This window comes from Elaeis guineensis, chromosome 13, assembly GCF_000442705.2.
Source record: "Elaeis guineensis isolate ETL-2024a chromosome 13, EG11, whole genome shotgun sequence".
In the NCBI taxonomy this organism is placed as follows: Eukaryota; Viridiplantae; Streptophyta; class Magnoliopsida; order Arecales; family Arecaceae; genus Elaeis; species Elaeis guineensis.
Window position 1 is genome coordinate 30845881 of NC_026005.2, and position 14233 is coordinate 30860113.

Consider the following 14233-nt stretch of genomic DNA (forward strand, 5'->3'; position numbering starts at 1 on the left):
ATTTTCTGGATGGCACGAATCTTTTCCGAATTCACCTCGATCCCACGCCCCGATACCATGAAGCCCAAGAATTTTTTTGAGATTACCCCAAAAGCACGCTTGACTGGGTTCAGCTTCATCTTATATTTTCGGAGGGTGTTGAAGGTCTCCTCAAGGTCGGTGACGTGGTTCTTTATGGATTTGCTTTTTACAAGCATATCGTCCACGTAGACCTCCATATTGCAGCCGATCTGCTCTTTGAAAATCTTGTTCACCAACCGTTGGTAGGTCACCCCTGCATTTTTTAAGCCAAAAGGAATGACCCTGTAACAATAAAGACTACGATTAGTAATAAAAGCAGTTTTTTCTTCGTCCTCCGGTGCCATCCTGATTTGATTGTAGCCAAAAAATGCATCCATGAAGGTGAGAAGCTCATGCCCCGAGGTTGCATCCATAAATTGATCAATTCTGGGCAGAGGGTAGCTGTCCTTTGGGCAGGCTTTGTTTAGCTTTTTGAAGTCTATACACATCCTCCACTTGTCGTTCGCCTTCTTGATGAGAACCACGTTGGAGACCCAATTCGGGGAATTGACTTCTCTGATGAACCCGACCTTCAGGAGTTTATCAACTTTCTCAGCTATTGCCACTTGTCTTTCCGATGCATGACTTTGGATTTTTTCTTTTGTGGGCCGATGCTTGGGATCAACAGCCAGGCGGTGTTCCATGACTCCCGCATCAATCCCTGGCATGTCCGCCAGGACCCAAGCGAAGCCATCCGCATTCTTTTGTAGGAAATTAATGAGCTGTGTCCGTACCTCTTCTCCCAGGTTAGAGCCAAACTTCACAATATGCTCTTCATTCCCATCGTTTAAAGGAATTGAGACAAGATCTTCAATTGGCTCACCCCGTTCTTCAGCAAGGTCATCGCGAGTGTCCAATCCATCAATCGGACAAGGGTCGGACTGTCCCTTTCTCTGGAGGGCTATGTTGTAGCAGTGTCTTGCCAGGGCTTGATCTCCTCTGACCTCTCTGACTCCTTGGCTAGTAGAAAATTTCAGCTTCAAGTGGTAGGTCGACACCACATCTCGAAGGGCGTTGAGGCCAGGTCGGTCGAGTATTGCATTGTAGGCAGACGGCGCCCTCACTACCAGAAAATCCATCTGCACTCTTGATTGCTTTGGGTACCGACCTGCAACCACGGTTAAAGTTATTACCCCTTCTACTGGCACAGCATCGCCAGTGAACCCTACCAATGGGGAGTTTACCGACCTCAATCGACCATCCGGAATGGACATTTTCAAGAATGCATCATAAAGTAGAATGTCGGCCGAGCTTCCACTATCAACAAGAATGCGGCGTAACATCATAGTCAGCAATATTTAAAGAAACTACAACCGCATCATTATGTGGGAATTGAATCTCCCGGGCATCTTCTTCAGTAAAGGTTATAGACTCCTTCATCCTCTGCCGCTTGGGCGATACGGTCGATCCACTGGCTGCTCCCCGTCGGGGTCCTCCAGAAATGGTGTTGATGATCCCGGTTGGAGACCGATCTTCAGGCTGTTCCTCCCTTATTGGCGGCTCTGGCTGTGGTAGAGCCCTTGATCGATCCTCCCTACCTTTAGGTCGGCATCGGATGAATCTATCGAGCCGACCTCGTCTGATGAGCTCCTCAATTCGTCGATTCATTTCTTGAAATCTTTGATCCAGGAGGTCCTCTCGACTGTGAGTCTCGAAGATTTTCTGATGGAATGGAAGTAGGGACCCTCCAGGGGTGGAATCATGATCAGATGGAGGGCTCTCTGCCTTCTGCTTCCCCTTTTTGGGGGAGACGGGGCGACTTGCCCAAGTGGCCCACCGGTCGCCGAATTCTGAAACTCCGACGATGCTCTTTCCAGCCGCACTGATGCCTGCGGCTGCTGCTGCATGGCCTGCACTGCTTTGGTGAGGCCCCTGACCTGCTGAACCAGCAAGTCGAACTGCTCCATGCCGACTGTCATTGCCGAGGGAGGAGGAGCCTGAAAAACTGGAGACGAGGTCGGAGTTTGCAGAGCTCGCTGAGATCTGGCCGCGAAGGCCATGGATCACCTGGTGGATGCCTTTCGGGGAGGCATCAGGTGGAGATTTGATAGGAGAAGGAGAAGTAGATGTCAGAGAAGGTGACCGGAGACAGTCCCGTTGAGCACTCCTTTAAGAACAAGGGTACTGCGAAGACACACGCCCTCCTTCTAGCGTCAATTCTGTTGGTGCAGAATTCCACCGACGCCGGAGAAGCTGGAGTCGAGGGGTCGCGTCCGCCATCGGGACCTGCAAGAGAAGTCTAAACCGGAGTTGGGGGTGCTCCGGCAAAACCCTCCGATGCTCAAGTCAGTACTCTGCCTCAATAGAAATGGAGTGCTCGAATGGAAATTTTAGCAGAGTTTCGAGATAGAATTTTGAGCTTTGAAAGAACGTATCTGGGGTCTCTTTTTATAGACAGAGAGCATAACTGATTGACAGCGATGTCTGTAACCGCCTGGTAGTGGGCCGTTCAGGGCCACGTGGAGTTTGTTACGGAGAGTGGAGTGGTGTCAAGGGCCGTTCAGGGCCACGTGGAGTTTGTTACGGAGAGTGGAGTGGTGTCAGGGGCCGTTCAGGGCCACGTGGAGTTTGTTACGGAGAGTGGAGTGGTGTCCGTTGTCGCGACTTGCCAGAGAGTGGTGGAGCCACACGAAATCTGTTACAAAGAGTAGAGTAGAGTAGTGGCCATTGTCGTACTTGCCAGAGAGTTTGGATCTGTCGGTCAAAGCTCGGCTGAAATGTCTGATGGAGTGGAATGGCTCTCTATCTCATCAATTCAGGAGAAGCTCGGATGTTTCCGATGTTGCTGACGGGTCTACTATTGTCGGGTGCCTAGAGTACTGATGCTGCAGGCAGAAACTATCTGCTGTAGAAGCTCGGACAGGGACTTTCTATTGGGGAAGTCCGATTTCATGAGGAATCTGGCAAAGGGTTGATCGGAAGTGGACTTCGGATGGCATTGGGGAAGTTCGTCCGCTGGAGGAGTCTGGAGGATCCTGTGAAAGTCCGATTGATGTTGTTGAAGTCCGACTGACACTATTGAGGGTTGATGGTTGGGGAGGTACGGTGACACCAGAGGCGGTCGGTCGTTGTAGAAATCCAGCTGCTAGAGCCCATCTGTTGTAGAAGTTTGTCCATAATCCATCTGCTACGGAAGTTCAGGCGGAGTCCGATTTTTGTAGAAGTCCAGATGGGGACCACTTATTGAAGAAGCTCGGCTGAAGTCCGCCTGTAACAGAAGTTCGAAAGGAATTCATTTATAGTAGAAGCTCAGATAGAATTCACTTACAGGAGAGAATTGGAGTAGACCGCTCGTAGTAGAAGTTTGGAATAGACCGCTTGCAGTAGAAGTTCGGATGGAGCCCAGCCCTGGTAGGAGTTCAGATGAAGTTCATTTGCAATAAAAATTTGGGGTAGAGGTCTGGCTCTCGTGGGAGCTCGGGTAAAATCCAGAAGGTGATCGACCGCCATAGAAACTTGGATGGAGTCTGATTACTGTAGAAGTCCTGCTGTTGGAGAAGTTCGGAGTAGGGTCGATCGTGGCTGGAAGAAGTCTGGAAGAGATTCGGAGAATAGTCAATCACTATAGAAAATTGGCTGATATTGAAGCCCAAAGAGCATTTGGAGCAGCCCGGTACGTGAATGGAGGAGCTTATTATCGGAGAAGTTCGGATGGTAATATGGAAGCTCGGCCAATCGAGGGAGTTCAGAAAGACGCCACACAAGGTCGGAAGCCAGAAGAACCCTGGAAGGGTCAGCCCTTTGCGAACTTCGGCTGGGGGTATTTTATACCCAACACTACCATATCTAGAATATCCCATACATGACTAAGTCATGAATGAGTATGAACCAAAAAATATAGATTCATGTATACAAGGTTTTATGGTAGTTTCAGGTCAAAGGATTACATGCACAACTCCCACTATAAGAAAATATCTCTTGACAGGTAAGTAAATTCCATAAGATGTTTCTTAAGTCAGATCAATTCAGTGAACTCATTATCTAATGAACACCCACTTCTTTGTATTAGTGCCTCATACAAGTGGCATATGAGATTTGCTACCCTCTCCATCGAGTATACATAGAAAGTGCTAATCTATCCGAAACATTGATCCCCTACTCAATACTCCTATGACTAGGAATATTTTAAATCATGATTTTTAGGATTTTAGGTCTCATAGGTATGATCTCATCATAATTCTAAATCCATTTTTCTGATTTATGGAGTTCATCATAATCATTACTAAAGTAAGATGTAGCATATGATAAAAAATGCCTTTTGTTATTTAAAGAGTCATTACATAAGTCTGGAAGATTACAAAAAAAATCTATCAAAATACAAATTTTGATTGGCTTGTAGGGCATATTCCTTTCAGAAAGTAGAAGTAGTATCCCATTGATTCTTTTGGATATCCTATAAAATGAACTATTATAGATCTATCCTCTAATTTATTAGCCATCTGTCTCTTGATATAGGCCAGACATCTCAAAGTCTTAAGATAACCTAAACTCGGCTTCTTACCGTACCATATCTCATACGGTGTGGTAGGAATAGATTTTGATGGAACCCTATTCAACAGATGAAATGCAGTTAATAAGGTATGTCCTCAAAGATATAAAGGTAAATCAGTGAAGCTCATCATGGATCTGACCATATCTAAGAGGGTCCTATTCCTTCTTTAGGATATCTCATTAAGCTGAGGTGTTCCGGAAGGAGTCCATTGAGAGATTATGCCATTGTTCTTAAGATATCTCAAAAATTTTTGACTAAGATATTCACCTCCTTGATCAAATCAAAGAACCTTAATGGGTTTGCCTATTTATTTTTCTACATCATTTCTAAATTTTTTAAACTTTTCAAAGGCTTCAAATTTATATTTCATCAGATATACATACCCATACTTAGATAGATCATCGATAAAGGTGATGAAGTAGCTGTAACCACCTCTGACCTGCACATCAAGTGGCCCACACACATCGGTGTGTACCAGGGCAAGTAACTCAGTGGCCCTTTCTCCATGTCCTACAAAGGACAACTTGATCATTTTTTCTCGAAGATAAGATTCACAAGCTGGGTACAACTCTGGATGAAGAGAGCCAAGGATCCCATTCTTTTTCAATTGTTTATCCTATTCTCTCCGATATGGTCCAGTCTATGATGCCATAAGTACTTCTGGTTAATTTCATCTCTTGATCTTTTTTGACCTACGGCACTCACTATTTGCTCGTTCGAATTCATATTCGCATCAACATGCAAGTAATATAGACTATCAATTAAAAGACCACATACAATCAATTTATGTCATAAATAAATGAAATAAAAGTCTTTATTAAAATTAAATTCAAAACCATCCTATGCTAGCACTGATATGAAAATTAAATTTCAACTAGATACAGGAACAAAATAACAGTCTTTTAAATCTAATCTTAAACCCGACAGTAATCGAAGAGGATAAGTGCCAACGACTTCCACAGTAATTTTTGCTCTATTATCGACTCGAAAGATCATGTCACCTTTCCTCAACCTCCTATTTTCTATTAGATCCTGCATTGAGGTACATATATGAACACTCGAATCAGAGTCCAATACCCAACTAGAAGTAGAAAAAACCATAAGGTTAGATTCAATTACGAGCATACCTTATGAAGGTTTATCACCCTTCTTGGTCTTTAAGCTCTCCAGATAGAGTGGACAGTTTCTCCTCCTGTGGCCATCAGCATCACAATGAAAATACTGTCCCTTTACTTCAACCTTCTTTAGAACATCCTTCTTTGGCTTGCTTTCTTTTTTCTACTTCTTAGCGGATTTGTTCTTCTTCTTCCAATCAGACTTTCTCTTGGTTGAAGAAGTTCACTCCACACCGAGAATAGTGCCCCTTGAACTCTTCAAAGTTCCTTCTGTAGTGACCAACATGTTGACCAGTTCGGGTATAGTGCAATCAAGTTCATTCATATGAAAATTTATAATAAATTGACTATATGAACTCGTAAGGGATTGAAGGATCAAATCCATCTGTAATTTCTTTTGCATATCAAGTTCAAACTTCTCAAGTTCCTCAATATCCTTGATCACTATCATACAATGCTCATGGACTGACTACCCTTTGCCCATCTTCAGATTGAAGAGTCTCTTGGATACTTTGAAGTACACTGTATAGCTCTGCTCACTATACAACTCTTGTAGGTGAGTGATCATAGCCCTGATAGTGGACATATGCTCATGCTGGCTCTACAACTCATTTGACATGGATGCCAGCATATAGCACTTGACCCGACTGTTTTCTTCCATCCACTTTTCATAAGCAGTTCTTTGCTCAGCAGTAGGACAGTTTGGTAATACTAGAAGTTTCTGATCGAATACATGACCTAATTTTTTAGAAGTCAGGACAATCTTGAAGTTTTTTAACCAATCTTTATAGTTTATTCCAGTCAAATGATTGGATTCAAGGATGTGGGATAGAGGGTTTCAAGCTGACATTGTTTAACTACAAGAGTAGAGATTCAAGTTAGACTATTGTACTTTAAAGTTATATTTGCTTCTAGGGACTTTAAGATGCAAACAATGACTCCCATTAATTTTTCGGATTCCTCCACTCTCCGGATGGGAAACGAAAATCCTTACGCAACAAATGGATTCTTAATGGGTACTGTGGTCCCATCGATGTCATGTACCTCACCTAACAGTTATTAGTGACATGCACATCGATGCATGGACAACTCTTTGCCCAGATGCTTCTCTAAGTATGTTGCAGCGATTTGGTCTCTAAGTCATGTGAGCTCACCTAACAGTTATTGACCATACTCCTTAGTTAAGCCCGACTCATCTTTCACAAGCACGTGCAAGACTGTCATTGGATCCCTCACCTAATAATTATTGGACCCAACCCCATCCTTACCCTGGAGTAACTCTTTGCTAATAGAGTGGTTGCATATTTTCGGTGCAACTGAACCACTGTGACCAGCTGAGAACAATCAACACTAGTAGCACGCCTTCACATCTACAGTGATGGAAGATCTATGGACTTAATATTTATGAAAAAATTTAGGTTTAGGTCCCATCTAATCAGTCATCATATGACTAATCTAATTGACATGGGCTAAACTAAACTGCCAAGCAACCTTATTCAAGACTCAATCTTCTAAATTGGCCAGATAAGTGGAGATCGGTGGGGGTCCTCCCATTGCTTTTCTTAGAGATCAATAAATTGACTAGGTCAGCAAATGGAATTAATAAAATAACCACCTCTCAATTACTTATCTTAGATACTAATAGGTCAATTGGTCCAAATAGGTTAGTTCAAACGAATCAGGCTCAAGCCATCGAGCCAAATTAGGTCTTTAGGTTAATCTATTCTACATATGGTATTCAATCGATTTGATCAACAATAATTTTATGATCATATAACTTAATTGATCTAATCATAATCAACACTTGGCTTGGTTTAATCAATTACTTAATCAAATTAAACTCATTACGTTCAAATCAAAAATCCTAGATGCAATCTAATTTTATATGACCTAATTTTTGATTTTTTTCATAACCAAAACCCTTATGTACAAACATAAATTTTAGATTTCAAAATTAAATTTTAGATCTAAATTTTATATCAAAGGTAAGTTTTAAATTATGAAATTAATTTTTAGATTTAATATACAAATATATATCTGATATATGTATGTAAAATTCAGATCTAAACAAAAATTTAGATCATAATATGATATCATATATCTCATATACAAATCATGAATCATATCAAAAATAATTTTTTGATCTAAATATGTAATCATATATCTCATATATGAATCATAAATAAGGTCAAATTAAATTTTAAATTTATGCATGCATCTACATATCACATAAATATGAACTAAAAACTGTTCTAGAACAAAATTTAGATCTATGTATGCTTTCACATAATAACTATATATTATAAAATTAAATTTAAAATAAATTTTAGATTTAAAATAATTATGTATACACCTCATGCATCAAGAAAAAAATCAAATTTTAAACTTTTTTCAAAATATGTATATCAATTTCATGTATATGAAACCCATGGCTCTGATACCACTGTTGGATTTTCATGTCGGGGCATGCATGTATATTTTAAAAAAAAATTTTATAAATAATATAGTAAAATAGAAGATTAAAATATCTTTTAATCTATATCATGTATGTATAAAATATAAAGCACTAAGATCTGCTTCATATGCTGAAATTGAATACATACTGAATTTATGCTGAAATTCCATATGTGATCAAATCACAAACTTGTTTCGCAAATCTTTTCTTCAAATCTAGATCTGAAAAAGAGTAGATTCACCCTTAGTTATGCAAGTGCCTGACCTTTATAGGTATCCACTCAGGATTAGCTTGGAACAACCCTCTTTGGTATTTATTTTTTTTCTCTAAAAAAAATCAGCTTGTGAATCTGAATGAAGCCTAGATCGCAATCAACTCTTTGATCATTTCCTTAATCTTCTTTTTCTTTTCTTCTCTTGCTTTTCTTTTCATGATTATGAAGCAATCAGGGACAGAAACCAGCAAATAAAGGGGGACACCCAAACTCCTTTGGGCATGGAAGATGGAGGATGCCCAAGCCTTGGATGTTTGCTCTTCAAGGAGAAGAGAGGGGAGAAGAGAGAGGGGGCGTGGATACTTTTAAGGAGGCATGGGGCTGCTGGATTTCAATCTTTAGAAGTTTTAAGGAAGGTCCCTTTAAATAGATGTAAGGTTCGAATCCTATTCAAAATCAAATAACTACTTAATACAAGTCCTACTTGCATTAGGAATCCTTATTCCTTTAGTTATTTGACCCCCTTTAGGAGGTTCTTTAGGCACCAACTATTGGAGCCTGTGCACCTACAAATACACACACTACATGGCACCCATGGGATGCTCCATGCTAGTCCAACATTCCCTCTAATGGGTGGGCATGCCCAACTTGATCAAATCAAGTGGCGCCCAATCAAAACTATCAAAAAAATTAATTAAAGATTTGAACCCTTAATTCATTTGATCCAAAATCCTAGACACCCAATAATTGAAGCTCAATGAATCTAATTCATTTAGATTATTAGTAGATATTAAATTTAAATTAATCTTATCAAATAAAAAATTTAAACGTAAAAAAAAATTTGGATCCAACTATGTGCTAGCATGGTTATCTTGAACCCAATAGGATTTCTCTAAATTCAATTGAGTCTTCATAAGCTCAATTGCTTATTGCAGATCTAATCACTTTGTTGTGTGATCTCATAGGTTCAATTCTATCTGATAGTGAGATATATAATGATCTCTATCATAGTATCATTGAAACTCTTTTCAATGGATCGAAACAATTCTACTCTAATTCATCAAAGATTGTTGATCCTAAGCAATCCTAGTGAGCTCTTATAATCCATTAGTGACATCTAGCAGTATATAGTGGCAACCCAGTAGAGCCAAAAAAGAATCTTAAGGTGTAGTTCACATGTGATTCAGTCCCTCTATTGTGAGTCCCAACTTGATGGTAGGTCATAGATAAATCGTCAAACTTCATCATCAGTTATATGATAGATTCAATTAGCTCAAGTTCAATTGTGATCTTTATAAAAATTCTTTTCTTCAATCATACTGCTGTGGCCACACTCTTAGACTTAGCCTCTCAAATTTCATAAGACTACTCCTCTTTATCAAGGTTAATAGATTCCATCTTGATACGCATCCTATTCCTATAGTAGACCAACTTTCGCTAACATCTACTACAAGGACTCATTGAGATCATGTTTATGTGTCAGTCAAACTCCAGCAGCCTCACTACGAGCAGTCATACCATCGCAGGTCAAAAGACTATTCACATAACTACAGTATCGAGATAATCACTAATGATCGAGTAGAAATCTAAGTGATCTCTCGTATGGTCATGCTCAGTACTAGTTGTTCTCTAACAACTACTCGCACTTGTTGCTCAATATTTCTGAACTATAGATCAGAGACTCATCTATTCTGAAGAAAGCGATCTATGCGTCGGTCTATCTAGATCGATCACCATCCTCATGATGATATTATGATCGAAAATATTTAAAAATTATATACATGTTTCTAATTCTCAACACTTTGAGAATATTATCAAAATATTAATTTCATAAACAATTTAAAGACATATTACCTTGAATAAAAATTAAACTTACCCTTGTATTGATCAAATCAATATATTAAGTACATAATTATGTCTTAGACTTATTACAATGTATCAGCCATATTGGCTTCTAGGACATACATCTAACAATAAGGGGGTCATGGATAGATGAGCTCCATCATTTATTATGGACTTACCGAACCACTTAAAGGCTCTCGACTGATGAAACTCCTTTCAATCTCGCATTTGGGACTGAAACATTTATACCTATGGAGTTTGGGCTTTCATCCCTCAGAGTTGAGGAGTATAATGAAGTCACCAACTCAGTAAGGCTCCGAGCTAACCTTGACTTGATCGAAGAAAGCAAGAAACACACCGTCATTAGAATAGCTGCCTATCGCTAGGGGGTGACTAAGTATTACAACACCCAGGTCAAGGCCAAAAAATTTTGAGCTGGTAATCTGATGTTGCGGCTAGCTGAAGTTTCACAACCTACTAAGTAAGGAAAGCTATCACCTAATTGAGAAGGCCCCTATCAGGTAGATGAAGTGGTTGTTAGATAAGTGCACTAGAAGCCAATTATTGACTGACACATTATGTAATTTCAGAGTTTAACTTTATACTTGTAACACTTTTATTATTAATAAAGAATATTTTTATTTTAAATCATATTTATGTGTCCATGATTTATTCTAGAAATTAACAAAAATAATTTTGATATATTCTCAAGGTGTTGAGAATTTGAGATATATATTAATTAGTGATTAATTTTTAAATTCTCCGGATCAAAAGATCATTATGGAGGACAGTGATCAATCTATTTAAAGATCGGTGCATGGATTACCTCTTTTTTGGGTAGACTCAGGTCTGTAGTGTAGGGACACTGAGGTGTGAGTGCAGGTAGTTGTTGGAGAATAACTTGCATCGAGCATGACTAATATGAAAAATTACTTGGATGTCTACTCACTCATCAGTAGTTATCTCGATGCTCTAATAGTATGAGTGATCCTTTGACCGCGGTGTCATCGGCTATTCACAGTGAGGCTACTAAATTTGATTGCATATTTTTTTGATTCCTAACCATTTGGGACCTTGCAGTGTATGTTGGCTATAGTAGGTTCCGATTTATTGTTAAGAGTAGGATGCACCTAAAAAAAATCTATCGATCTTGGTAGAAAAGGAAAAGTCTTATACAATTTGCAAGCCTGAGTTCAGAAAGTCTTTGACCAAAGCAAGTGTGAATACTGAAAAAGAGTTTTTACGGGATTCATAAGTAAACTCGAGTCGAGCCAATCTAGCATATGACTGATGATGGAGTTTGATGAGTTCTCTATGACCTCCATTAAGTCAGAACTCATGATAGGATTGAATCAAATGATAACCGTACCTAGAGATTTAAACTTTCATTCTACTGGGTTGCCACTACATATTGCTAGGTATTACTGATGGATTGTGGGACTCATCAGACGTCATCTTGATAATCGATGACCCTTGAAGGATAGAATTAGAATTATTCCAACTCATTAAAGAAGTCTCGATGATATTGTGATAGAGATCATAATATATCTTACTACCAGATAGAATGAAACCTATGGGGTCACACATTAAGAGTTTTAATCTTGAATTAACTAATTAAACTTATGAAATTCTAATTGGATTAGGAATTAGTAAAATCTTACTAGATTTAAGAGAATCATGCTATCACATGGTTAAACCCAATTCTTCTCTGGACTTTCATTCCTTATTAGATAAGGATTGAATCAAGTCGATAGCCTTGAACCTAATCTAAAACCATTTTGATTTGGATTTAGCTAGGTACCTATTTGTAGATCCTAAAGGATTGGATCAAGTCAATTAGTTGGCAAACAAATATTTTATTTTTTTTCTTGATTTTTCTTTTGCGGTAAGGATTAATTGGAAAGAAAGAGGAGGCGCATGCCTTCCTTTTCAGAAAGACCAAGGGCGCATACCTTGGAGTGGGTAGTTGAAGGAAAGAGGGGTGCACCCCTCTTTTTGTTTAGGTGTGAAAGGAGAGAGAGAGGGGCTACACCCTCTCTCTTGAGCACTTAAAACCCTACTGGGGTGCCAAGAGTTGGCACCCCAACCACCTACCTTATAAATCAAGTGGCACCCCTCATCTTGCCTTATAAGATGAGGGCACCACATCCACTTGATATTTGAGACAAGGACCTTTCTAATTGGATCTAATTTTTTTTTAAAAAAATCAGATTAAAAGATAAATAACTTTATGAGATAAGAACTAATCTTTTTATCCTGATTGGATAATGATTGGAATCAAGAAAAGGCCTATTTAAGGAGATAGTCTCCTACGATTTTAGATTATTGAATTTTTGAGATTTCAAAACTCTCTCTCCTTCTCCACACCATCTCCCCTTCTTCCTCTCTTTCCAACACCCAAGTGTTAGGCTTCCCACCTTCTCAGACACCCAAGTTGAAGAGGTTTTGTTGGGGATAGAGGGACTTGAACCCTCATGATTTCTAAAGTCGATGGATTTTTCTCTTACTATAAATTTCATTGTTGTCAGTATTGACATGTAGAATGGGACTCTCTCTTTATTCTCATCTAATTAATCAATTTTTCAAAAGATCTATCAAACTCGAGAATGATTTCTTTTACATCAAGAACGAGGAGAAAGGCTGCTGTTTAAGTGTTGAGTCCACGATCAAAGATCAAAGGTTTAAAAGACTGAGATCCTACTTAGAAAAGAAGAATCTATAATGAGAAGAAAGGTTCAAGGTTGATCCCAGTAGATACCTGTGGAGGTCGGATATGTATGCGGCTCAAGAACCTTCAAATCCAAGATCATCGGTTGTGGTGTATTTCAACCCACGCAAGGTATTGAGATCCAATCTTAATTTTAATTTTTAATTTTTAAATTATATACATGTCTTAGATTCAGGACTCAGATAAATATAGATTAAATTTATAGCATGTGGGGTTAAAAGATTTAACTTAGATCTATTTTCGTTACTGTTTCAAAATATTTTGAAATCTATGCATGCTAGTCTACCTGATTTTCTAATAGCAGTATTAGAGCCAAAATTTTAAGATATTTATAATCTAATTTTTAAATTAGATTTGAAAGTTTGAATGATTTAAAATTAATCTTGTACTGGTATAAGGTTGTCCTGATATAAGGTTAACCTTCTATATTGAAAAGGTTGTCCTAGCACCAGATTGATCGATTTTAAAAATTATTTTTGAAATATATAGATCAATCTTTTAGATTTAAAAATAGATGTATATGATATATCTTTATTCATATTAGATTAAAAATTAAAATAATTAAAAGTTCGCATCGGATCAATATAAGGTTGTCCTCATATAGGGTTTATCCCCTATATTGAAAAGATTATCCTAGTTTGATGTGAACTGATTTTTTGAAAAATATTTTTAAAGTATTTTAATCATTATTAGATCTAATTATGTATATATTTAATATATATAAATTTAATTTTAAATTTAAAAATTAATATATATATGATATATGTTTATAGTTTAGATCTAAAACTTCATATATATGATATATGGCATTAGGTTTAGCCCTAAAACTATTTCAAGATCACAAACCACTAATACATGCAATGAAACATAATCTAAAAAAATAATTTTAAAATCTAAAAATTATATTCTTACATGTGGGTATGGGTTGAACAAATTAGGTTAAGTGATCAAACTACAATTAGGGTCAATTGATTAGATCAGGCTAGAACCCATTATCGATTTTGAGCAGTTGATTGAACCTAATTAATTGTTGGTTAGGATTTGGTCAAAGGGGCTCAAAGTTAGTTTTAGTTGTAGTTGATCACATCGATTCATATTTTGATGTGAATTGATTAACTTAAGACCTAATTTAGCTCAGTGGTTAGATTCTATTTTAATAGGTTAATCTGATCGATTCTAATTAATCAATTTGGTGTCTAAGGCAAGAATATAGATGGTGGTTATTTAATTAATTTTGTTGTCTGATCTGATCAATTCATTGGTGTCTAAGAAAAGTAACGAAGGAAACTCCACTCATCTTAACTTATCTTAACATTTTGGATGATTT